Source organism: Quercus robur, chromosome 5 (genome assembly GCF_932294415.1).
Source record: "Quercus robur chromosome 5, dhQueRobu3.1, whole genome shotgun sequence".
Lineage (NCBI taxonomy): Eukaryota > Viridiplantae > Streptophyta > Magnoliopsida > Fagales > Fagaceae > Quercus > Quercus robur.
In genome coordinates, this window is record NC_065538.1 from 85,421,145 (window position 1) to 85,443,258 (window position 22,114).

General features: G+C 35.0%; 1 pseudogene; it reads right to left on the reverse strand.

Moving 5' to 3' along the window:
* Positions 1-14,180: 14,180 nt before the first annotated feature.
* Positions 14,181-18,852, reverse strand: LOC126727512 (probable disease resistance protein At5g66900; annotated as a pseudogene).
* Between the last annotated feature and the right edge of the window lie 3,262 nt (positions 18,853-22,114).

Below are 22,114 nucleotides of genomic sequence, written 5' to 3' on the forward strand. Positions count from 1 at the left end.
ACATAAGTCCAACCCAACCCAACCCACATGAGTCAGGTTGGGTCTTGTTGAACCCATGAGTTTAACAAATTTTTATTATTATTATTATTAAATTGATTAAAAAATATATAAATATTAATATATTAAAAAAAACCTAAAGATTAGTATCAATGTAATTCCTTAAAGGCAAATAACACTAATGACTAAACAACAATAGTAATTTATTAGGATTTGTGTAAACTAATTAGTTTTTATATAGGATAGGAAGAACTGGTTATTTAAAACAATTTATTAATTATATAAAATTATATATATCTATATATATATATATATTAAATTAGTATTAGTAGGAGGAACCGAGGAATACTACTCTACAAGTGGTTTTTTTTTAATTATTAAATATATAATATATATTTAAATATATATAAGTGCTGATTTTTTTTTAAAAAATTATTAAATATATAATATATTTTAAATATATATTAAATATAGATGGGTTGGGTCGAGTTTGGTGGGTTTGTAATTTTATGACCCAAACCCATCCCGACGGGTCGGGTTGGATTTGGCGGGTCAATGGGTTTTCTGCACACCCTTAATTACTAGAGATTCTCTCACTGCAATTTTAGTTGGGCCTTTGGAGAAGAGTATGATGCAGCCCATTTATGCGGCAAGTGGGCCTTGAATAGGGTGTGATACTGTGATTAGTGTTGTTTTAACTGCTCATGTCCTCTAGTCTCTAGCCCCCATTCCCCTTTTTTCTTTTTTTTTTCTTTTAATAATTGTTACAATAATTTGGACAAAGAAATTCCAGATCAGAAAATTTCGTTGAATTAAAAGATTTTTGGTCTGTCATTCTAGTCCTAACTTGTGTAATATAATATTCAATTCATGGTTTCTCAAAAAATAAAAATAAATAAATAAATTCAATTCATGTGGTTGCTTTAAATAAATTAGAAACTTTTGGATTTTAAATTTAGATTAAATAATTGGAATAGAGAATGAAATGTCAATTATTTTAATTGATAAAATTTATGGAAAGATTTGAGCTTTATTAATTTAGCTTTGTGTGGGGCCCAATAATTCGTGGGCCAGGCCCATTTATTCGTTGGGGTCCAAAGGCCCAAGCCGAGGAAGGTGATGGCCCGGGCTCGGCAATACAAGTACGAAATAGCCTCGGGACACAGCCGAGGACGACTCAGTCCTCGGCATGTCCGAGATCTCACAAGAAGAAAGGGCAAAAATGGTATAGAAACAACTTGGGAAAAAATCTAAAATATCTGTGCCAATAGAAAATGGTATGCTGGAAAGTGTAACGACCAGGGAAAGCTGCCCTTACTGCCATTCAATACTCTGCACCTGACAGAGCCATACTCTCCAGCTTTTCAACCACCTCCAACCACTCCGGGTATGGGCTGATGGGACAAGTATCAGTCTTGGAATGTTGATCTTACACGTGGACGAAGGATAAAAAATACAGACTAGTATAAAAGGAAAAGTAAGTAATTCATAGGGGAGGCTGGGAAAAATGGCCAAAAACCAGAGCCTCCCAGCCCGCCTCCAGGAGAAAGACTCCAAGGGCGAAGACGACTTAACCATGTATGGATATCACGAAAAACCCTTCGCCTGGTGACCAAGGCCTAGCCTTTCAAACCCATGCTCTACAAATGATATTGTTTGGGCCTTTTTACGAGCGAGCCCAACACTGTTATGGTTCGTTACGAATCGAGTCCTTACAATTGGCGCCGTCTGTGGGAAAGGCTTGTGTGTTGGCATAGGCGGTAGGTCGAGAGAGTTCCCTTGTCATTTCTAACAGCTGGTTATAGAGTTCTAGTGTAAAGTTCCACTAGGGGCTATGATTCTTGACTAGGGGCTACGCTTGGTAGCGTCAATCACATGGATGGTTCTTAGGGCTTGGCCGAGAGGCTAATTCCCCTAAAACCAAGATTCCGCGCCGAAAACTGAGTTTTGGACAGAACCAAGGTATTGTATGGTCCTCAGACTCAAACCTATGGGGAAACCAACTACTTAGATGAGAAAACTGAGTTTTGGACAGAATCAAGGTATTGTATGGTCCTCGGACTTAAACTTATGGGGAAACCAACTACTTAGATGAGAAAACTGAGTTTAGGATGGAACCAAGGTATTGTATGGTTTTCAGACTCAAACCTATGGGGAAACCAACTACTTAGATGAGAAAACTGAGTTTCGGACAGAACCAAGGTATTGTATGGTCCTTGGACTCAAACCTATGGGGAAACCAACTACTTAGATGAGAAAACTGAGTTTTTGACAGAACCAAGGTATTGTATGGTTCTCGGACTCAAACCTATGGGGAAACCAACTACTTAGATGAGAAAACTGAGTTTAGGACGGAACCAAGGTATTGTATGGTCCTCGGACTCAAACCTATGGGGAAACCAACTACTTAGATGAGAAAACTGAGTTTTGGACAGAACCAAGGTATTGTATGGTCCTCGGACTCAAACCTATGGGGAAATCAACTACTTAGATGAGAAAACTGAGTTTCAGACAAAACCAAGGTATTGTATGGTCCTCGAACTCAAACCTATGGAGAAACCAACTACTTAGATGAGAAAACTGAGTTTTGGACAGAACCAAAGTATTGTAAGGTCCTCGGACTCAAACCTATGGGGAAACCAACTACTTAGATGAGAAAACTGAGTTTTGGACAAAACCAAGGTATTGTATGGTCCTCGGACTCAAACCTATGGGGAAACCAACTACTTAGATGAGAAAACTGAGTTTAGGACGGAACCAAGGTATTGTATGGTCCTCGGACTCAAACCTATGGGGAAACCAACTACTTAGATGAGAAAACTGAGTTTTGGACAGAACCAAGGTATTGTATGGTCCTCGGCCTCAAACCTATGGGGAAACCAACTACTTAGATGAGAAAACTGAGTTTTGGGACAGAACCAAGGTATTGTAAGGTCGGCTACTTAACAAAAATTTTAAGTTACTCAATCTTCGGCTCAAATACCATAAAAGGTTAAAGCTATTAAAGTTGTTAAGAAGATGGTGAAATGCCCTACTTCTCAGCAACCTGGAGGGGCTGTTCATTTTGTGGGTTGTATGTCTTCGGATGATTACTTCCTACACCGCACCGAGCATTCAGTTGTCGTCTCGGCTATTTTGGGGTAAGTGTTGTTTTCGCAGGTCGGCATTGATTGTGCCAAACAATTCTATTAAAGTCGTGATAATATCTTTTCCTTAGCAAGAATTTTGACCCTAAGTGTCATTAGTTCAAGTCTGTATTATTGTGCCAAACAGCACTCGTAAGTTCATAATAGCGCATTTTTCTTTGATAAGGGATTTCGGCCCTACGTATTGTGCTCTAAGGTCGGCGGTATTGTGCCAGGCCGCCTTAATAAGTTCACCATAATGTTCCTTTCTTTTTCTTCAATAGGGATTTCAACCCTAAGTATCACTAATTCGATTCAGTAGTATTAAGTCGGATAGTGTCTATAAACACAGAGTAAGATCTTTTTATTAACTGGGATTTCGGTCTTAGACATCGGTCAAAGTGTAAAAATAAAAAGAATTCACAAGATAGTATGTCTATTCACGGCGTAACCATTTCAGAAATGAAGAGATAGAGTGTGTGAAATAAAGCAATAACAACTTTTATTAATATAAAGAGGTATTACAACGTACAAAGAAGGGCTTAAACAAGCCTATACAGAAAGTGGATTACAAAAATAATAAAAGGAAAACAACAACAATATAACAAATAAACGGTCAAATGTCTTCTTAAACTCGTCTCCAAAATCCTTCCAAACTCTGCCCCAGTAGCGCCCATATTGAAAGGAGGACCTTCTTCAGAAGAAGATGGAGGAGATGAAAAGAAAGAAGGAGGAGAAGAAGAGGGAGGAGATGAAAAGAAAGAAGGAGGAGAAGAAGAGGAAGAAGGAAAAACGCCAGGATGGATCTGGCGGTGGAAAGAAGAAGAAAGAGAGAAAAAGAGAGGCACCAGTGGAGGAAGAGAGGAAGAAGCAGGGATATTTTGTCCCTGCGTCAGTCCTGACTCTAACACGCTGGTGCCATGTTAGCTATGCTCATAAGAGAGTGGCTGGTACTGATAATGGGTGACCCCAGCTCAGTCGCGCCAAAAGTCTGACGCGACGAGCCCCTGCTTCGGATTTTGGCTGAAGGGAGGGAGAGAAGTATCTTGAGTCTTTGCCATCCCTGCCCCGACCGAGCCATTTTTAGCTTCATAAGAACATGGAATTTCTGAGAAGGGAATGGCTCCTTCATTACTTGCTCCTGTTTTGAACGAATTACAACTCAAAGTATAACCAGCGGGTAAAAGTAGACTCTGGAGAAGTCTAAGTGTAAGGTTGAATTTATTCAACCATCTAATTGGCTTTATTCCGTGCCAAATTTGCTTGTAATTCAGCATTTAGTAACCCTGTATCTAGGTGGGTTTGTTGTAAGGGTAGTGAGTGAGATAGAGTGAAGATTGCTCAAGAGTGTGCAAGAAAACAGAGTGTCGCGGCTGGGACTCGCGGGTGGACTCGCGGCTGCAAGCCGCCAGAAGCTGCACACGTGCCAAGCATGCTGGAAGATGAACAGTCATGCTAGCTGGAGCACTACAGGACAAAACAGGACAACTGGCCATATGGTTAACTCGCGACTGGATCTCGCGACTTGGTCAAGCCGCGAGGTCAAGCCGCGAGCCACCCCTGTTTTGCTAAAACCTGACGTTTCACATTCCTCTCCACTCCAGTATAAATACCCCTTTAACCCACGATTGAAAGAGAGCTTCCAGAGAGAATTTTGAGAGAGAAACCCTAAAGAAAAACAAGATTGTTTCACACACAATCCCTACCTTAGAGTCTCATCATATTCCTCAACTCTCTTCCTCTCCATTGTCAAATCCTTGAGAGGCATTATACCAAACCTGGTTCTCACCATCATCATCACTGTGAGACAGTTGTTTGGATTTCTGGGAAGCAGTTAGGAAGGAGCCAATCTTCATTGGTTGATGCTACGGTCTAGTAGCGGAATCCGGGAAGCTAGAAAAGAAAAAGGTTCGGCGCAACCTCGTTGGAGCAAGAAGCTTGGAGGGCTTAGGTGCACTGGGTAGATTAGGCTTGGAGGGTCTATTGCTGTCCTTGTATCCCAACTGTATTTTCTAGTGGATTGATTACCGCTTGGAGGGCGGCGGAGAGGTTTTTCGCCGAAGTCTTCGGTTTCCTCTTCGATAACACATCGCGTGTTGTCTTTGTGTTTGCATCTTCCTTCCTCTCTATCTTTGCCTTTATATTATCTGCTGTGATTTTATTATGTTATGGCTTAGATAGTTTTTAACCTATTTCACATTATAGCATATGTTAAGTTTCCGCACACTTGTTGTTTAACATATTGCTTGTGTTGGTTAAGTTAATTTTTGGGGGTCTAAACGTTCAAAAGTGTTTTGTACACGTTTTTGAACTTTCACTAAGGGTTTCAGATTTCGGGGGGATTAAAAGGGTTCATGTATAGGAGAAATAACCTCTTGCTTTTTCTTTTTATATGAGGGGCGAAATGGAAGGTATTTAATATGTTCAGACCTCCAAGAAAATCTGTAAACGAGAAAATGCCCGCTCCACTTCCCCACACCATCAATAACCATTAAATTTGAATGGTCTCGTAAAGGGAAACTATTAAAGGCACGTTTTGGATAGCCAAACGGCATGAACGCGTTGTGAATAAATTTAGAGGAATGTCTCGTAGACCGGTACATTTCCTGAGCAGATGAGGAGGCGCCAACATTAATATAGGGCTGAGTTAAACGAGCTATAGTAAAGGCTTGGTATTACCAAAATCCTCATCTCCAACCAAGAGGTTGGACAGCAGGGTTTTGAGGGGCTATTGTGAGGCCCAATAATTTGTGGGCCAGGTCCATTTATTCGTTGGGGTCCAAAGGCCCAAGCCGAGGAAGGTGATGACCCGGACTCGGCAATACAAGTACGAAATAGCCTCGGGACACAGCCGAGGACGACTCAGTCCTCGACATGTCTGAGATCTCACAAGAAGAAAGGGCAAAAATGGTATAGAAACAACTTGGGAAAAAATCTAAAATATCTGTGCCAATAGAAAAGGGTATGCTGGAAAGTGTAACGACCAGGGAAAGCTGCCCTTACTGCCATTCAATACTTTGCACCTGACAGAGCCATACTCTCCAGCTTTTACAACCACCCCCAACCACTCCGGGTATGGGCTGATGGGACAAGTATCAGTCTTGGAATGTTGATCCTACATGTGGACGAAGGATAAAAAACATAGGCTAGTATAAAAGGAAAAGTAAGTAATTCATAAGGGAGGCTGGGAAAAATGGCCAAAAACCAGAGCCTCCCAGCCCGCCTCCAGGAGAAAGACTCCAGGGGCGAAGACGACTTAACCATGTATGGATATCACGAAAAACCCTCCGCCTGGTGACCAAGGCCTAGCTTTTCAAACCCATGCTCTACAAATGATATTGTTTGGGCCTTTTTACGAGCGAGCCCAACATTGTTATGGTTCGTTACGAATCGAGTCCTTACACTTTGAATTAACTAATATCATGTGCTTTTATTTAAGTAAATCTCCAAAATTCACTTCATCGTATTGATATGTTGGTTTTTATTTTGGATAAAATGTGCTGCTAAATTTATATAAAGTAATTTATACTAACGGTCATTCTTGAAAATCCCTTAATTTTTAAAATCATCTAATCAAAACAAAGCATTTTTTATTAACAAAATTTTGTTTCCCAAGAAAAAGAAAAAATAATAAATAAATAAAACAATACTAGGAGACATCAATGCTTCTAATAAGCTTACCTTCACTTCTCTACCAAATTTACTCTTAACAAAAAAAGACATCTAAATTTATAAATCTCATCAAAAAAAAAAAAAAAAAATTTACATATATGTAAATTTTTTTTTTTTTTTTTACATCAACAACTGAAAAGTAAGGTTTTCAAACCCGGACTGTTCATTAAACCGTATCCTCAACCACACAAAACTACTAAGTGAGAGAAAGGGGAGAAATACTAATAAAGATGAGAGATGAGGTGCTACTGGAATACGAAGATAATAATAGGTATCTTACACATTCAGCTAAAAATAAAATTTGAAAACAAAAACTGGAAAATATATGCCACTTTTGAAAATTTGGCCTATTGTAAAATTCAAAGGAGAAAAATCCTGTATGATATGAGGTAATGCCATATTGCCGTTGATAGAAAACGGCACCATTTTGCTGAACTACAAATTTAAAACGACGTCAATTTTGTCAACGATCTTAGGGAAATTAATGAAAGGTTTTACTCAAAACCTTTTGAAAAAATATAGGATTTAAATTGATAATTTTAAAATGAGTATGATTAGTTTAAAACTACTACTATTCCATACGGTTTAAAACACGATTTATTGTTATTATTTTTCTTAAAGGTTAAGGTATGTCCAAGTTAAAGCTATTATAATCACATAACCAATAAGAAATAAATAAATTACGCTATAATTGGCAGTTCAAGGAACTCGTAGTTTCATCACCCAATTGAAGTCTTATATCATGTCCAATAAAAATAAAAAGTCCTATATCATGAGATTCATGACAAAGAATTTTTTCCTTTATCAGTTTTTGTGATTTTCTTTAGTCAGGTGATAGCCATCGAGAGGGGTTGCAGTAGCAACATTGGTTTCCAATCGATAAGCAAGGTGATAAGAATATTCCAAATACAGAATGTCAAGGTGAGCAGTCAGATTCACGTCGACAGCAAAAGAAGCACTTAGAAACAGTCCCATCCAAGCACTATCAATGTACAAACATTTTCTGAACCATTTTTTATGCCTCTTTTGACTACAGTCTTTGCTATTCAAAAAGAAAGAAAATTGATTTTCCCATTAGTCCTTACTTCAATGAAGCTATGCTCGGAGACCAGTTGTTTATAGTTGCTACAGATCATATCACCAGAGATTCTCTCACTGCCGTTTTAGTTGGGCCTCTAGAGAAGCGTATGATGGAGCCCATTCCTGCACAAGTGGGCCTTGAATAGGGTGTGTTTAGTGTTGTTTTAACTGGTCATGTCTTCTAGCCCCTCTTCCCTTTTCTTTTCTTTTTTCTTTTTAATTTTTTTTAATTAATTGTTTACAATCATTTGGACAAAGAAATTTGATCCTTGATTTTCTTAAAAGAGATCGGACAATGTCATTGAATTAAAATATTTTTGGTCTGTCATTCTAGTCCTAACTTGTGAATGTATTATTCAATTCCTATGGTTAATTTAAATAAATTAGAAAATTTTAGTTTTTAAATTTAGATTGAATTATAATTTGAATAGAGAATGAAATTTCAATTATTTTAATTGATAAAAAATTATGGAAATATTTGAGCTTTATTAAAATGTAGCATTGAATTAACTAATTATTGTGTGTTTTTATTTGAGTAAATATCCAAAATTCACTTCATCATATACATATATTGGTTTTTTATTTTGTATAAAACATGTTGTTAAATATATATAAAGTAATTTATACTAATAGTCATTCTTCAAAATCCCTTGATTTTTTTTTTTTTAATCATCTAATCCAAAGTCCAAATGAATATTTTTGATATAGCAAAATATTTTTTTCCTTAAAAAAAAAATGGAAAAAAAAGAAAAAGGAAGCCTATACTATGAGACACTTTTCTTGTCCTTTTTGGCATTTTCCTTTGTTTACATTTTTTTAAGAATATTTATTAACCATATACTTAGTTGAAAACCTAATACCTCTTGAGGTGAGGTCTTAATATGAATTAGCTATCTAAAGGTTAATCGATGATGGATTGAGAGTTGGAGGAAATCTAAATTATTAGTAGCAAAGCTATTCACAAACAAATCTTTTAACTGGGAGGCATTCAAGATTGCCATGATAAATAGATGGAAGCCTACTATGTCTCTGTACAGGCCAAAGATTTGGGAGAGAATGTGTTTATATTCTATTTCTAGGACCCCCTCGATAAAAAGATTATCCAAATGAATAGCCCTTAGGCTTTTGATAAAAGCCTTTTACTGTTGCATGAGTTTTTGAATCAATGGCATTAGCATTTAGAAATAACTTAGATTAAAATATTTATCTCTGGCTTTCAATGCGAAAGTATAACAGAAAACTCGGCAAAAATTGGATAGAGGTAGTAATCCTTGCGTTCTTTTACATGAGCACAAGAATGCATATTTATGCTTGTTAAAAATTGGCTCTGCTATCTATTGTCCAACCCACAAATAATTTTCATTTCATCTTCCTTCTTTTGCCAATAAATTTAATCCACTTGGTGGCCAAAGAATTTGTTAATAAAGCAGATGGTTTAAATTCTTCTTGCCGTGTTTGAACTTGAAAGCACCAAATGAAGATGATATTGCCCAAGCACTAAACCAGTAACCAGCACCATCAAGCTACTAGCAGCCTCCTTCACATGAATTGGGAAAATCTGCAAGAGAACACGTTTCAAATAAGCTCAATGAACATGGAAGAAGCTATATTCAATAATTCTCTTTATGTAAGTAGTATTGGTGTCACTGCCCGAAATTGGGAAGGGAAACCAATTACAATAATTACTATAGAAACTGCAAAGTATGAATACTAAGCTCATTGAATCTATAACAGTTTGTTATGCACTTGCAATCAACAATATCTATAAAATTAAAATCTCTGGCCAAAACATGGAGGATTGATCACTAACCAAGACAGAGTGGACAAGTACTCCTGATGGCAGTGGGAAATGCTCAATCTCAGCTTATATAAAATTTCCTCTCTGCCATTCTTAACTCACAATTTGAAATTGATTGAACATAAATAAAACCCAAATGTTATATAATAGAAATTCAAATTGAACAGAAGGATTGAAAAAATAAATAAATAATTGGCATAACCTAATGGGCTAGGTTGTGCACTTTATGCTCGACAACATAAAGATAAAAAACTGAGGCTTTTTATGATATTAACAGGTCTATTTAATATCAATGCTTCTAGAAAGCTCACCTTCACTTCGCTACAAATTTACTCTTAACAAAAAATAAATAAATAAATAAATAATTAAAATTTATAAATCTCATCAAAAAGCCATAAAATTACACAAATTTACATCAACTAAAAACATAAATATACTACCAATATTACACATCTACCAACAAATTTACATAATCAAGAACCTAGAAACTCTATTAAACTTGCCACCTGCCCAGCCACCCTGAATATTTTTTTGACCCTTCATACCCAATTTCAAATGACCCATTCATTCAAAACAGTCCTCCATGCTTCAGGTCAGATGGGTCAATTAGATTAGCCTTAGGACAGTCCCTTCCACTCCAAGCTCAACCCTGTACAAGTGACAAAATTTAACTCTTATCATTTTAAAAGGTTTCAAATAAGTCCATCCAGTTCTCTGAATTACATATCAGAACGTCCTTTTCATCAATGATGTTAGGAAAATAATCGAAGGGTTATTTGAAAACCTTTTGAACTGCAAAGTTTAAATTGAAACTTTTGATAAGCGTAGGACTAGTTTAAAATTACTCCAAAACAATAGGGTTTGAAATATAATTTATAAAAAAAAAGAAAAGGAAATAAGTAAAAAAAACATTGTCGTTGCATAGGCCAAGCAATTCATGGTTTGAGAAGAGCAATGTTAAAGAAACAAAAAAATTTCACAATATTTTTCATAACAATTAAATTAACAAGTTTTTATTGTACCAATCATGACATCAATTTTTTTAAATATCACTAACACATTAATCCGTATGAAAATTATATATATCTATACTACTATATAAGGGGCTGCCCCTATTTGGACTAGATTTTTTTTTTTTTTTTTTTGTTCCAAAATATCCTTACAACCCCTGTCTAAGTAGGGGTAAAACTTAATAAAAATGCTTTTTAACTTCTACGTAAAACATTATTTACAAAATAGGACATCACTCCCAATACACTCACGTTGGTTTTTAAACTGCTCTATTAACTTCCTGAGAACAACTTTTATTAATTTCTTTTACATTTCCGGTTTTTATTTTTTGAGTTTGAAGCTATATCCTTCTTCTTCTTCTGGAAATATCAAACTAAACAAATCCGGATACGTATAAATTGCTTTGCTGGAAAGAGACTTGATTACCTAACCAGATAAGTATGTAATGACCCAAAAAGGGGGGTCTTGCATTCCATGGAATCCCACATCGCCTAGGGAAGCACATGGGAATGTGTTTATAAGGAATGACCTCCCTTCAATGTGTAGATGCCTTTTCCCCAGCGCAACCTGGGAAAAAACAAAACCGTGAGGGGTATGGGCCCCAAAGAGGACAATATCTACACAGTTGGGGCGGGGTCGTTACAGATGGTATCAGAGCCATGCCCTAGCCGGAAGTGTGGGCCCCACACGCGAGGACGCGTGTGCCCGTAAGGGGGGTGGATTGTAATGACCCATAAAGGGGGGTCTTGCATTCCATGGAATCCCACATCGCCTAGGGAAGCACATGGGAATGTGTTTATAAAGAATGACCTCCCTTCAATGTGTAGAGTCCTTTTCCCCAGCGCAACCTGGGGAAAAACAAAACCGTGAGGGGTATGGGCTCCAAAGCGGACAATATCTACACAGTTGGGGCGGGGTCGTTACAAAGTATATATGAGCAAATAATTTTCTTTTACTTATCCGATTATTTTCTTCTTTTTTTATTATTTAAGTTTTCCTATCTCATATATTCAATTACCGTTTTTAAATATTTGTTTTGGTTTCTTATATTAAATGCCTCTCAAACGTGTATTTGTGATAATGAAATGTTATTGTTACAGCCATGCTCTTGATATCATGCTTCCACCAGATCAAGAAGGGCACAACATAGCTGCAATTATGTTTCAAGCTATTGGCCCCTCCTGCTTTGTCAATATCTCACCAACAACCAATTAACACCTATTTGGTGAAATCCTAACTTTTGGTGAAATCCTAACTTCAGAATATGTATTTGGTTGTCTCTTGCCACATGACAATTTCTATTTGTTTGGTATTTATTTCTCTTCTTTAATGTCAAACTGTTCTTTTTTTTTTCTCTTTTCTTTTTTCTTTTTTTAATTCAATAATTTTGCATCTAATATGATGAATGAGATCTTTCTTTTGGTTCCCTTTATTTATATTTCTTCATTTTGGCTTCTGTTAATGGTTGTTTAGAAAAGTTTTTTTTTTTTTTTTTTAGTTTCCCTTCTGTTTAGAATGATGTTGTTTCAAAATGTCTCACAAGATTAACATAAAGTTTCTATTTAAATTCTTCATCTGCATGCTAGGTGCCCAAGTTATTGAATCTTTAAAAAGTTTTTATAAAATATGCTCACTACATGGAGTATTTTCTATTAGTTTCATGTTATATGTGAGTTTTTTTTAGAACACTTTCTTTTAATCTGAACCTATATGATAATAGAAATTATTAGGAAATCCAAAAGAAAAGGGGGAAAAAAAGAAACTAAAAAGCGTATAAAAATGTGCATAGAGTGTGTGAAATAAAGAAGGCTACACACAAATGTTCTTTTGATGGTTTAGAATGCAGCTGACATATTTTGTTCATTTCTCTTTATTATTTTTGTATGCATATGGATATTTTATTTTTTGTTGATAAATATGTATATGAATATTGAACATACGTTGTTTTTCAATGCCATGTAAAAGGTTATATGATTTTGATATTGTATCAAAATAAATTGTTGAGTTTGATTTTGAATGCTTTTGATAATTTTTGAATGCTTTAATTGACTTCCTTAAATAAAACTAACCTCTGAGCACGTGCATGAGGCTCTTCTATTTTTTTTGGTAAAGGTTAATAATTTGCATCCATTATAATTTAGGATTACTATATTTTTCAATCACAAAAATACCTAAGAGTGTGATGAGTGTTATGCATTTGTACCAAATATTAAAATCATTAACCTTTCTCTATGCATAACACTCATCACACTCCTAAGAATTTTTGTGATTGAAAAATGTAATAATCCAAATTTATAATTGATGCAAATTATTAACCTTTACAAAAAAATATATATATATAAGAGCCTCTGAGCACGTGCTTACATATATTTATATATTGTGTCTATGGATTTTCTATTTTGAAAAACAACCACCCAAATGTCTTCCATCTTATCTTTCTGTGCACTGCAGTAAAAGATTATCAGTTCTTTGGTCTAAGATTAAAATTGAAAACCAGAGGGAGGATGACTTACCAATAATTTCAAAAGTGCACCATAAGAGATATTATTCTTCTAGAACTCGCTTGCCCTTGTCTTTTGGATCAATGGGTCTCCCTAGACTTCCAAAAATAGACCCCTTCCTAGAGCTGGAGGTTCCTTCACCATAATCATGCTTTTGCGTATCCCTATTTCCATCTTCAGTGGGCAATTGATGGATGAGATCCCAATCATTAGACGAGGAGTTCATGCTATGGCTTAATATTGTTTGCTCAAACTCTTCCAACTCATAATTGTACAAGAGACGAAGGCCACATACCTCCACCTTCAAACCTGGGCAGTCAGTTGTAAATGAAGCCTTAATGCAGTTGAATTGATTCAGACAATTTCGCCCTCTATAGGATAGCAAAATGCATCCACCTTGCTGTAGCATCACGAGATTTTCTTTAGTCAGGCGATAACCATGAAGAGGTCTCACACCACCAATATTGGTTTCCAAATGACAAACGAGGTCAGGACTAGTATCTGAATCCAGAATGTCAAAGTGGGCAGTTAGATTCACATTTAGAGCAATTTCTTCCCTAATTAACAATAGTGAACTTTCTTAGTTTAGTCTAACTTGATTGGTGCAGCTAAGTTTGTCCCTCGGCTTCAAAATGGACAATATAATTATAGGGCGCTAATGGGAACCATATCACCATTGCACAGGATCCAGAAACTGAACCGGCAAGGCATGTATGGTCTTCAATTAATGCAGGTACAGAGATATATGTTAGTGGCGCAGTGGTGACTGCAGAATGGCCTGTCAGTGATTTTGATGTATTGGTTCCAGAAGATGTTACAAACACTGGCAGTAGCTTTGATTAATCTTTGCACTGTATATTCATTTTTTTCATCTACTAAAGAGAAAGTAAAAACAATTTTACTTTCTGTTGATTTTCTATCATGTTTGTCTGATTTCAAACAAACTTCAGATATAAAACCTATATTTTTGTCCCCCAAAAAAAAACCATCATAAAATTAAGGAAACACACAAATCTACATAATTCTAGGATTTAAAACAATCATAATTTCTATTGACACATATTTTTTCATGTGTTCAATATGACCGAAATGTAAGAAAAAAAGAAACAGAGTGGAAGATAATGATAATAAGTTTGACAAAGCCTACAAAATAATCCAAAAAGAAACAATTCTCAGAAAATCATGGTTTGAAAAACCAAGTCAAGTTGATATCTTTTTCAGCCACCTTGACCTCTAGATTGGTAAGAATTTCCTTGATAGGTTCCCAAAACTTAGCCCTCTCTTTATCACATATCACAAGCTTCAATTGCTCAAGATTTGTAGTTGATGGTGGCAACTCATTACGCAAGCTCAAGCACCCTTCCATGTGGATCTCCCCTAATTTACATAACTCACCAATCTCTTTTGGCAAGTGTCTAATGCTTAGGCAATCAGATATGTCGAGAAGTTTTAACTTTTTAAGGCTTCTGATAGACTCTGGCAACTCAGATAAATCAGTACAGGACTTAAGCCTGAGCACTTCTAAATTCACTAGTTTTCCAATCTCTTTGGGAAGTGTAGACAGTTCATGGCAATTGGTGATAATGAGTTTTTTTAGGAGGATAACATCACACAGCACTGCAGGCAATTCCACAAGATCTTTGCAATAGTCAATGTTTATCTCCATTAGATTTGGCAATGCATCTGAAGCTTGGACAGTACAATTTTCAAAAGCCTGACCAATATTACACATGAACAAGGATATTTTCTTCAAACTCTTCAACAGTACAGGGGCCTTGCAAAGGGAAGGGATTGAAACCTTCTCCAATCTGATTGTCTTTAAATTGGGTAGAGACTTGAGTGGTTGAAAATTTCTTAATTCAGTAGGAAAGAAACCATAGTTAGTGGCTATCAAAACCTTGAGATTATCCATTTTATCCACAAACTCAGGTAAGCTGTAATTCTCTGTCTGGAAGTTCAGAACTAGAACCTCAACTTTGGGTGCTTGAATGTTGCACCAAGTTGACAAGAACGATTCATCTGCAAAAAAGTATTATATACGATGTGAGGTGGCACTCAACATGTATTGTCTGCACTCGTGTTTATGCATGTGAGTGATAGAGGGAAACATAAACAAACCAGTTGAGATTGATAACAAGCGGGCATTGATGGGTTGCTGATCCTGTTCTGTGCACCAACTTGGTAGAGAGTTTCCACTTATGTCCATTATCAATCTTTGCCTTTGTCCTTCTGGCCCTGGCGGCTTTCAAATATAGCTAGCTCTCTAAGAAGATCATGCTGTGAGACATAGTCTTCATTATAATAATTGTTGATCTCACTTGAATCTTTCCTGGTGAATGGCCAAAAATTAGGAGTTAGAAGATTCAAATTCTTTCTTCAAATGCAAAAAGTACATCTCAACTAATCTATAATAAACTATTATTTCCATAAGAAGCTAATTAAGTTATAAGACATTAAAATAAGTTGTGCCTTAGGCCGTGCACGCTACAAGAATATTAGACCATCAAAATTAAGAGTCAACATACCTTATCATCACAAGATTAGCCAAATTCCTGGTGGTGAGTTCATATAAATTGGCAATGGCATCAATGCCATCTTCATCAAGTTTATATAATTCTGCCCACATATCAATGAGGGCAAGAACAGGTATCCTTTGGTCTTCATGAAATGAACCAAGATCCATGAAACACTCTTTGAGAACGACTTCATGATCTGAAAATTCTAGGCTTTTTTGGAGACATTCAAGCAGATCAGAACTATAATTGAAAATAGAATGACCGATAGAAAATTTCCTAGCTCTACTGTACCAAGCCTCTATAGGCTTCCTACAGAGTGATCTGCCATTCACTGTGAGGGCTAGTGGGTGCCCCCCAGAGCCTCTCACTATCTGCAATTTAAGGAAGCAAATAAAATCAGTTTTAGTTTGGAGGGTACAGGGTCAATATAAGCCAATGCTAAAGTTATTAAAAGTTTAAAACCACATTAATTGTTTGGAAATATGATAACGAAGTTGTAGGATTTTGGGGACAATGGATTTAAAACAAAACAAGCAAGCTCAAATTTAAGTATAAGTATGAAAGCGTGATTTTGGCAGGTACATATGGTATTATGTAATAAGCAGGACCAAAACTAGATTTTATCTTTTCATTCATATGCATATACATAAGTACTTTCCCAATGGAGAAAATTATGAAAAAAATTAAGCATCCATATATATATATATATATATATATATATAATCACAGATTGACAAAGCACCTTTTTGATAACTTTATCTGGAATGTGAGAACTCCCATCTTGCAGTGATGCAAAGTGACGAAGCAGAGTCGTTGCATCTTCATCATTTAATGGTTTTAAGTTATACGTAAAGCTAAATCCTGGAAATGTAGTTCTTGAGGTCACCAGAATATTGAAATTTGGCACATTTAACTTTAACTTCTCAAGACGAAGTTCAGATACAGACCACACATCATCCAAGATCAATAATATAGGATTTGATCCAATTTGTGTCATCAGTTCCCGTAGCTGGTTGATTGCATCTTCATCACATTGGAACTCAGGCACCATACCACTTATATGATGAAATAGTCTTTGCACAATGATCATCAGGTTGAGAGTTTTGGAAATGGTGACAAAAAAAATTTTGTCCTTAAATTTGCCTATCCAAAAGCAATCTAGTTAGAAAATTGCCAACAAGGCACATTACATTTCTTATAACACTGGAAACAGAAAACATAGATAATCATGGTGAACTCATATGAAGTGAATACACAAATTTCAATCATTGCAAAGGTTGAGAATCGTGCAAAAGAGTATTCTTTGAGAAACACCTCCAATTATTTAGAAAAGAGAATTTTTATTTATTTTAAATATACATAGTCTTTGTTACTACTATTCTAAGGTAATAAATCCAAAGGATGAAATATGCCAAAAACACTGCTAGACTGTTAAAAGGGCTAAAACAATATAATTAGCAACTGCCTATCATATCTTATTTAGAACCAGGCAAAAACAAAGTTCTTTGAGAAATGCCAACAAGTATCAAGAAAAGAGATTTTTTTTTTTTTTTTTGGTTACATTGTCTTTGTTACCACTCTTCCAGGGCAGTAAATCCAAAAGATGAAATGTGCCGAAAACAATGCTTCACTGTTGAAATGGCTAAAACAAAATAATGAACATAAGTAGCAACAGCCTATCATATCTTATCTAAAGAGACAGATTTGTTTCAAATTGCAGTTCAATTTCACTTTCAGAAATTTAAACAATGCAATCCCATTCATTCCATATACAATCATGCATATAATATTCAAGCAAAATTTCAATTCAATATTCAACAATGAACTTCTCTATATATTTTTTTTGTGGTAGTACCTCTTAGATATATATTAGAGCCTATTGGGCCCAACCATTTTACAAAGACCAAACTTGTACTTTCAGTTCAAGCAACATAGTTGATAGTCCTACTAGTATAAGAATAGGGTTAGGGTAGCCTCTCTATAAATATGCTTTTTGTACAATTTTGCAGTGAAATGATTCAATTCAGTTTTGCTTTATTCTTATGGTACCTAAGGGTTTACTTTTGATATAAAGGATGCACATACTAGAACTATATATAACTTAAAGAGTATTCAAACAATATTTCCTAAAGCACTTGCCAATAATAAATTAAAATTTCACACACACAAAGGAGAGATTACAGACATTTAATTTGCTCATCCTGGCAAAGCATTTTCACCAATGTGGTCTTCCCACATCCACCAGGAGCAGTCAGTACAAGCTGCTGCTGCTTCTCCTTCAACAGCTGCATCTTCAACTCCTTCAGAGGCTCATCCAGCCCAACAGTAAAATCCGGGGGTCCAGGAACTGAGCAAGACAACCCATGTATCTTCATGATGGGTGACTTCTTTTCCTCTCGAATAGATTTCAACTGCTCCAAAATCTGCAAAAGATCCCTTCTGTTCTGTGCTTGCATATGAACTTTACAGAACCTGACAATGGCCTTATCCAAATCGGTAAGTTTCTTCACATAAAAGGCTTGGAAAAGGTAGTTCCAATCTTGGATTTCTGAGCAAGTGCGAATGAGATGCTCAGCATCATTCATATCTTTGATCAAGCTCTTTGTTTCCTCTTCTGGTCGATTAAGTTCTTGGTTTAATCGTCTTATCTCTTCAACCACTGGTGCTAAAAGATCTAGATTGGATTTGAAACTTATAAGAATAGATTTGAACATAACGACTTTGCTTCCCACATCCTTAACTGTCTCATACAACTCTGCAAATGTCTTTCCAAACACTGCTCCCAGAGCAGCCCGTCCAACAATTGCTGCTGCCAAGCCTGCCATATGATAAAAGAAAAACAAAAACCAAGGACTCTGGATACTATCAAAGAAAAGAAACCAAAGATGGCACAACAATTTAGATGTCTGACTCTTCTCTCTCTCTCCTGATCATTTTCCTTATGCTGATAAGGAAACGAGACAGAGAATTAACTTGAAGCCATTTGAGATGAAAGAAGAATATATGCTTCTATCCTGGAAAACAATCAAAAGGGAATAAAAGACTTAAATCTGAAGTAACAGATTTGTACTTCTATCCACAATGCGCAAGTCAAATCATGCACAAACCTAGAAGTTTCCAAGTTTGAGCACATTGACTTCAATGTTTTTTTTAACTTGACTTAAAGGGTAGCAAGGCATAAACCATAGGAAGATGCTAAGCTATTAAATATATATTGTTCATATGTTGGTGCCTGAAATATATATATATATATATATATATATAACCGAAACTTCTGAAACTTTCATAATTTTCCACATCAGCATAATATTTAAATAAAATTATTAGTCCAAATTTAACAAGAAGTGAAACTCTATCTTTTTAACAAGTCCAACTTGAACTCAAATTCATCATTATCATTTTTTTTAAACAAAATTATTTTTGCTTAATCCAAACTTAACGAGTAAAACTCTATCTCTTTAATAAATCCAACTTAAACTCCAACTTAAATGTTGATAATCTATATATATATATATATATATATATATATATATATATATATATAACAGAGACTAATGTAAAAAAAAAAAAAAAAAAAAACAAATGCAAGCAATCTAATTCAACTTTCTTCTTTGACTAATGAATTTTATGTCAAATTTTTTTATATTGTTATTATTAATAAAATTTCAATTCAATATATGTCGATATTTGTTTATATTTAAGATTTTATTTCTATCTTATTCTTTTGTTATGTTTAGAATTGATTTTCTTTTAAGTATTTGGGTTAATTTCTATATTTATATTGACATTGTTTTCATGGGTTTGGTTTTTGGGTTGAAATTTTTACTAATTATTTTTTTATATTGTATATGGTAGAAAAAACATCTCTATTTTTTGGAGAAAAATCAAAGCTGCAACCTATGTCTTCCAGCCTAGGGAACGATAAATTTTTATTTGGTATGTTATATATAAATTTGTTGAATTTGGTTTGGTTTTGAAGTAGAATTTGAGGATTCTATAAATTTTGAAATTTGATCTTAATTCTTCACCTTTGATAGGCCAAGAATGTATTGACCCCTTTGGTAACTTAATCAATTAATTGGCCAAGTGAAATTAATTAAATTCAATTACATGCAATAAGCGTGGTAGCACAAACAAATCACCAACTAAATTAAATACAGCGGAAAGTAAATTTGACACAGGTGATTTGTTTATAAATGGGGAAAACCACTGAGGCAAAACCCCACCGGGTGAATTTAAGGTCATCACTCCCGAGAATCCATTATTATCAAAATAAGCGGTTACAAGTAAAAGGAATCCCAGTACCTAATACTAACCTACAGTTGAACCCTTACCCAATACACAATTGGACTTGTAATGTAGTGACAATCTCTCCTTTCAATACACGGCTCCAAGTACATGACTAACCAATCAATGCACGGATCCCAATAGGTGACTAACACACCAACTTGAGAAAGATGTTGGCTGCAAAGTTCTTCAGTTCATCAAGACGATGAAGATTAAGAAGCTCCTTGGTTACAAAACCCTTGGTGTAAAGATGCAACAGCTTCTACAAGAGAAAGATGAACTAGGGCAGATTGTCTCCGGTCACAATTTGAGTGAATAATTACTTTGCATCAAGTTGCATCTCCTTAGACAGCTCTTAAAATAATCCTTATATATGTCTAGGGTTGTGAGAAAAGAAACCCTACACAAATAACTTAAATAAGAGTGAAAAACAGATTTGGAAATCTAAATTTTGTAATTCTCGATAGATACAGCTTTTATCGAGAGCTGTCGAGAATTAAACATTAAACCTCGATAGATTTATCTGTTGAGTTTTAATGAACAACACTTCTTCACTTATTTCTTGGACAGCTTTACATGGTTTCAATACTAGACTTGAACTCTTGTTCCTTGAAGTACTAAACCCAACCTAGATCTACACAATTATAAGTAAAGTGAGTTTTGTCAAAGGATTAGCCAATTTACAATAACATATGTGCTAACAAGTTCCACATATGTCCTAACAACCTTAAATGCTTTTTATTTACGTTGATGTGATTTTTTGTTTTCCTATTAAAATTTATGATTTTTGGTTGATTAATTATTTGTTTGGATTCAATATAAAAGATAATGGAATTAGGTATTATAATTTTGATATTGTTCCATGTTTTGAATTGTTTATATTGTTTTTACTATGAGAAAGTCATATTGCTACTCAAATTTGAAACTTTATGTGTCTTCCTCATATCACAGTCTTTGTTTATATATTTACAGTTTATATTAGTTTTGAGTCTGTGTGTATATATAACTATTGAGAGTTTTGTTTTATTAATTTAAGAATTGTAAATTACTTTGTAGGTTTCGGTAACTATGCACTTGCAACTCAATAACATTCAATGTTAGACAACACTTCTAAATTATGGAAAAGTATAGAAGTTAAATATTTCTTCATTTTTTTTAAAAAACAAATACTATCTAGCAAAATGTCTATTTACTCATTGATAAATTGTTTTTCCAAAGTCAATAGTTTTTTCATGCATCGCACGGGTTAGCGACTAGTATTATATATAATAAAAGTTAGGCTTAGAAGCCGTGGTTGCGCCATGTGGCTTCACCAAATTGGGCTTTAGTTGCGCCACATGACTTCATCAAATTGTAGAAATTTTATTAGATTTTTAAATATAAATAATATACATCTCTATCAATTTTTTAGATAAATACAAAAACTTAATTGTTGTTATCTTTTGTTTAAGTTATATATGATTTTTAATTAAAGTGTACATCTTGGGAAAATTATTTGTTATTATCAGAATTTTGTCTACTACTTTATCACCTCTTTGGATAATGTTTGATGAACACAAAAACTTAATAATTTAATAATATATCAATCTCTTCTTTGGATAGACTTCTCTTAAGGGAAAATAACACTTTGGATAGACACTAATGATGCAAAAAAATCAACAGTTGAGCTACTTGTTGTAGTGGACGAAGCAATGGTCATAGACTGAGCTGTAAATTTCAAACAAAGATTTTGTAACACACTAGCCGTTGAACATAAATACAGCAATTCATTGCCCATTGATTAGGCACACAACTATAAAAGAGAAGGCAACAACAGTGAAAAGGACACACAAATACTCTACGAAAATCACTCTCTAGTCTATTTCTCTATAAAATCTTTCTCTCATACTAACTTAAGCATCAGAGACAGTTTGGCTAACATCACACCGCTGTGTTACTCTTCCACCCAGTTCATTTTGCAGGTTTTCCTCCAACATAGATGACCCCAATCACAGCTTCGTCCATCTGCTACGATGAGGAGCTCAACTGCTGATTTTTTTGCATCATCAGTTTGGCGCCATTTATGGGAATGCTAATCATTCAAGCTATCTTTCCCAGTGACAAAAGAGTTCCTCGAAGTACGAGATG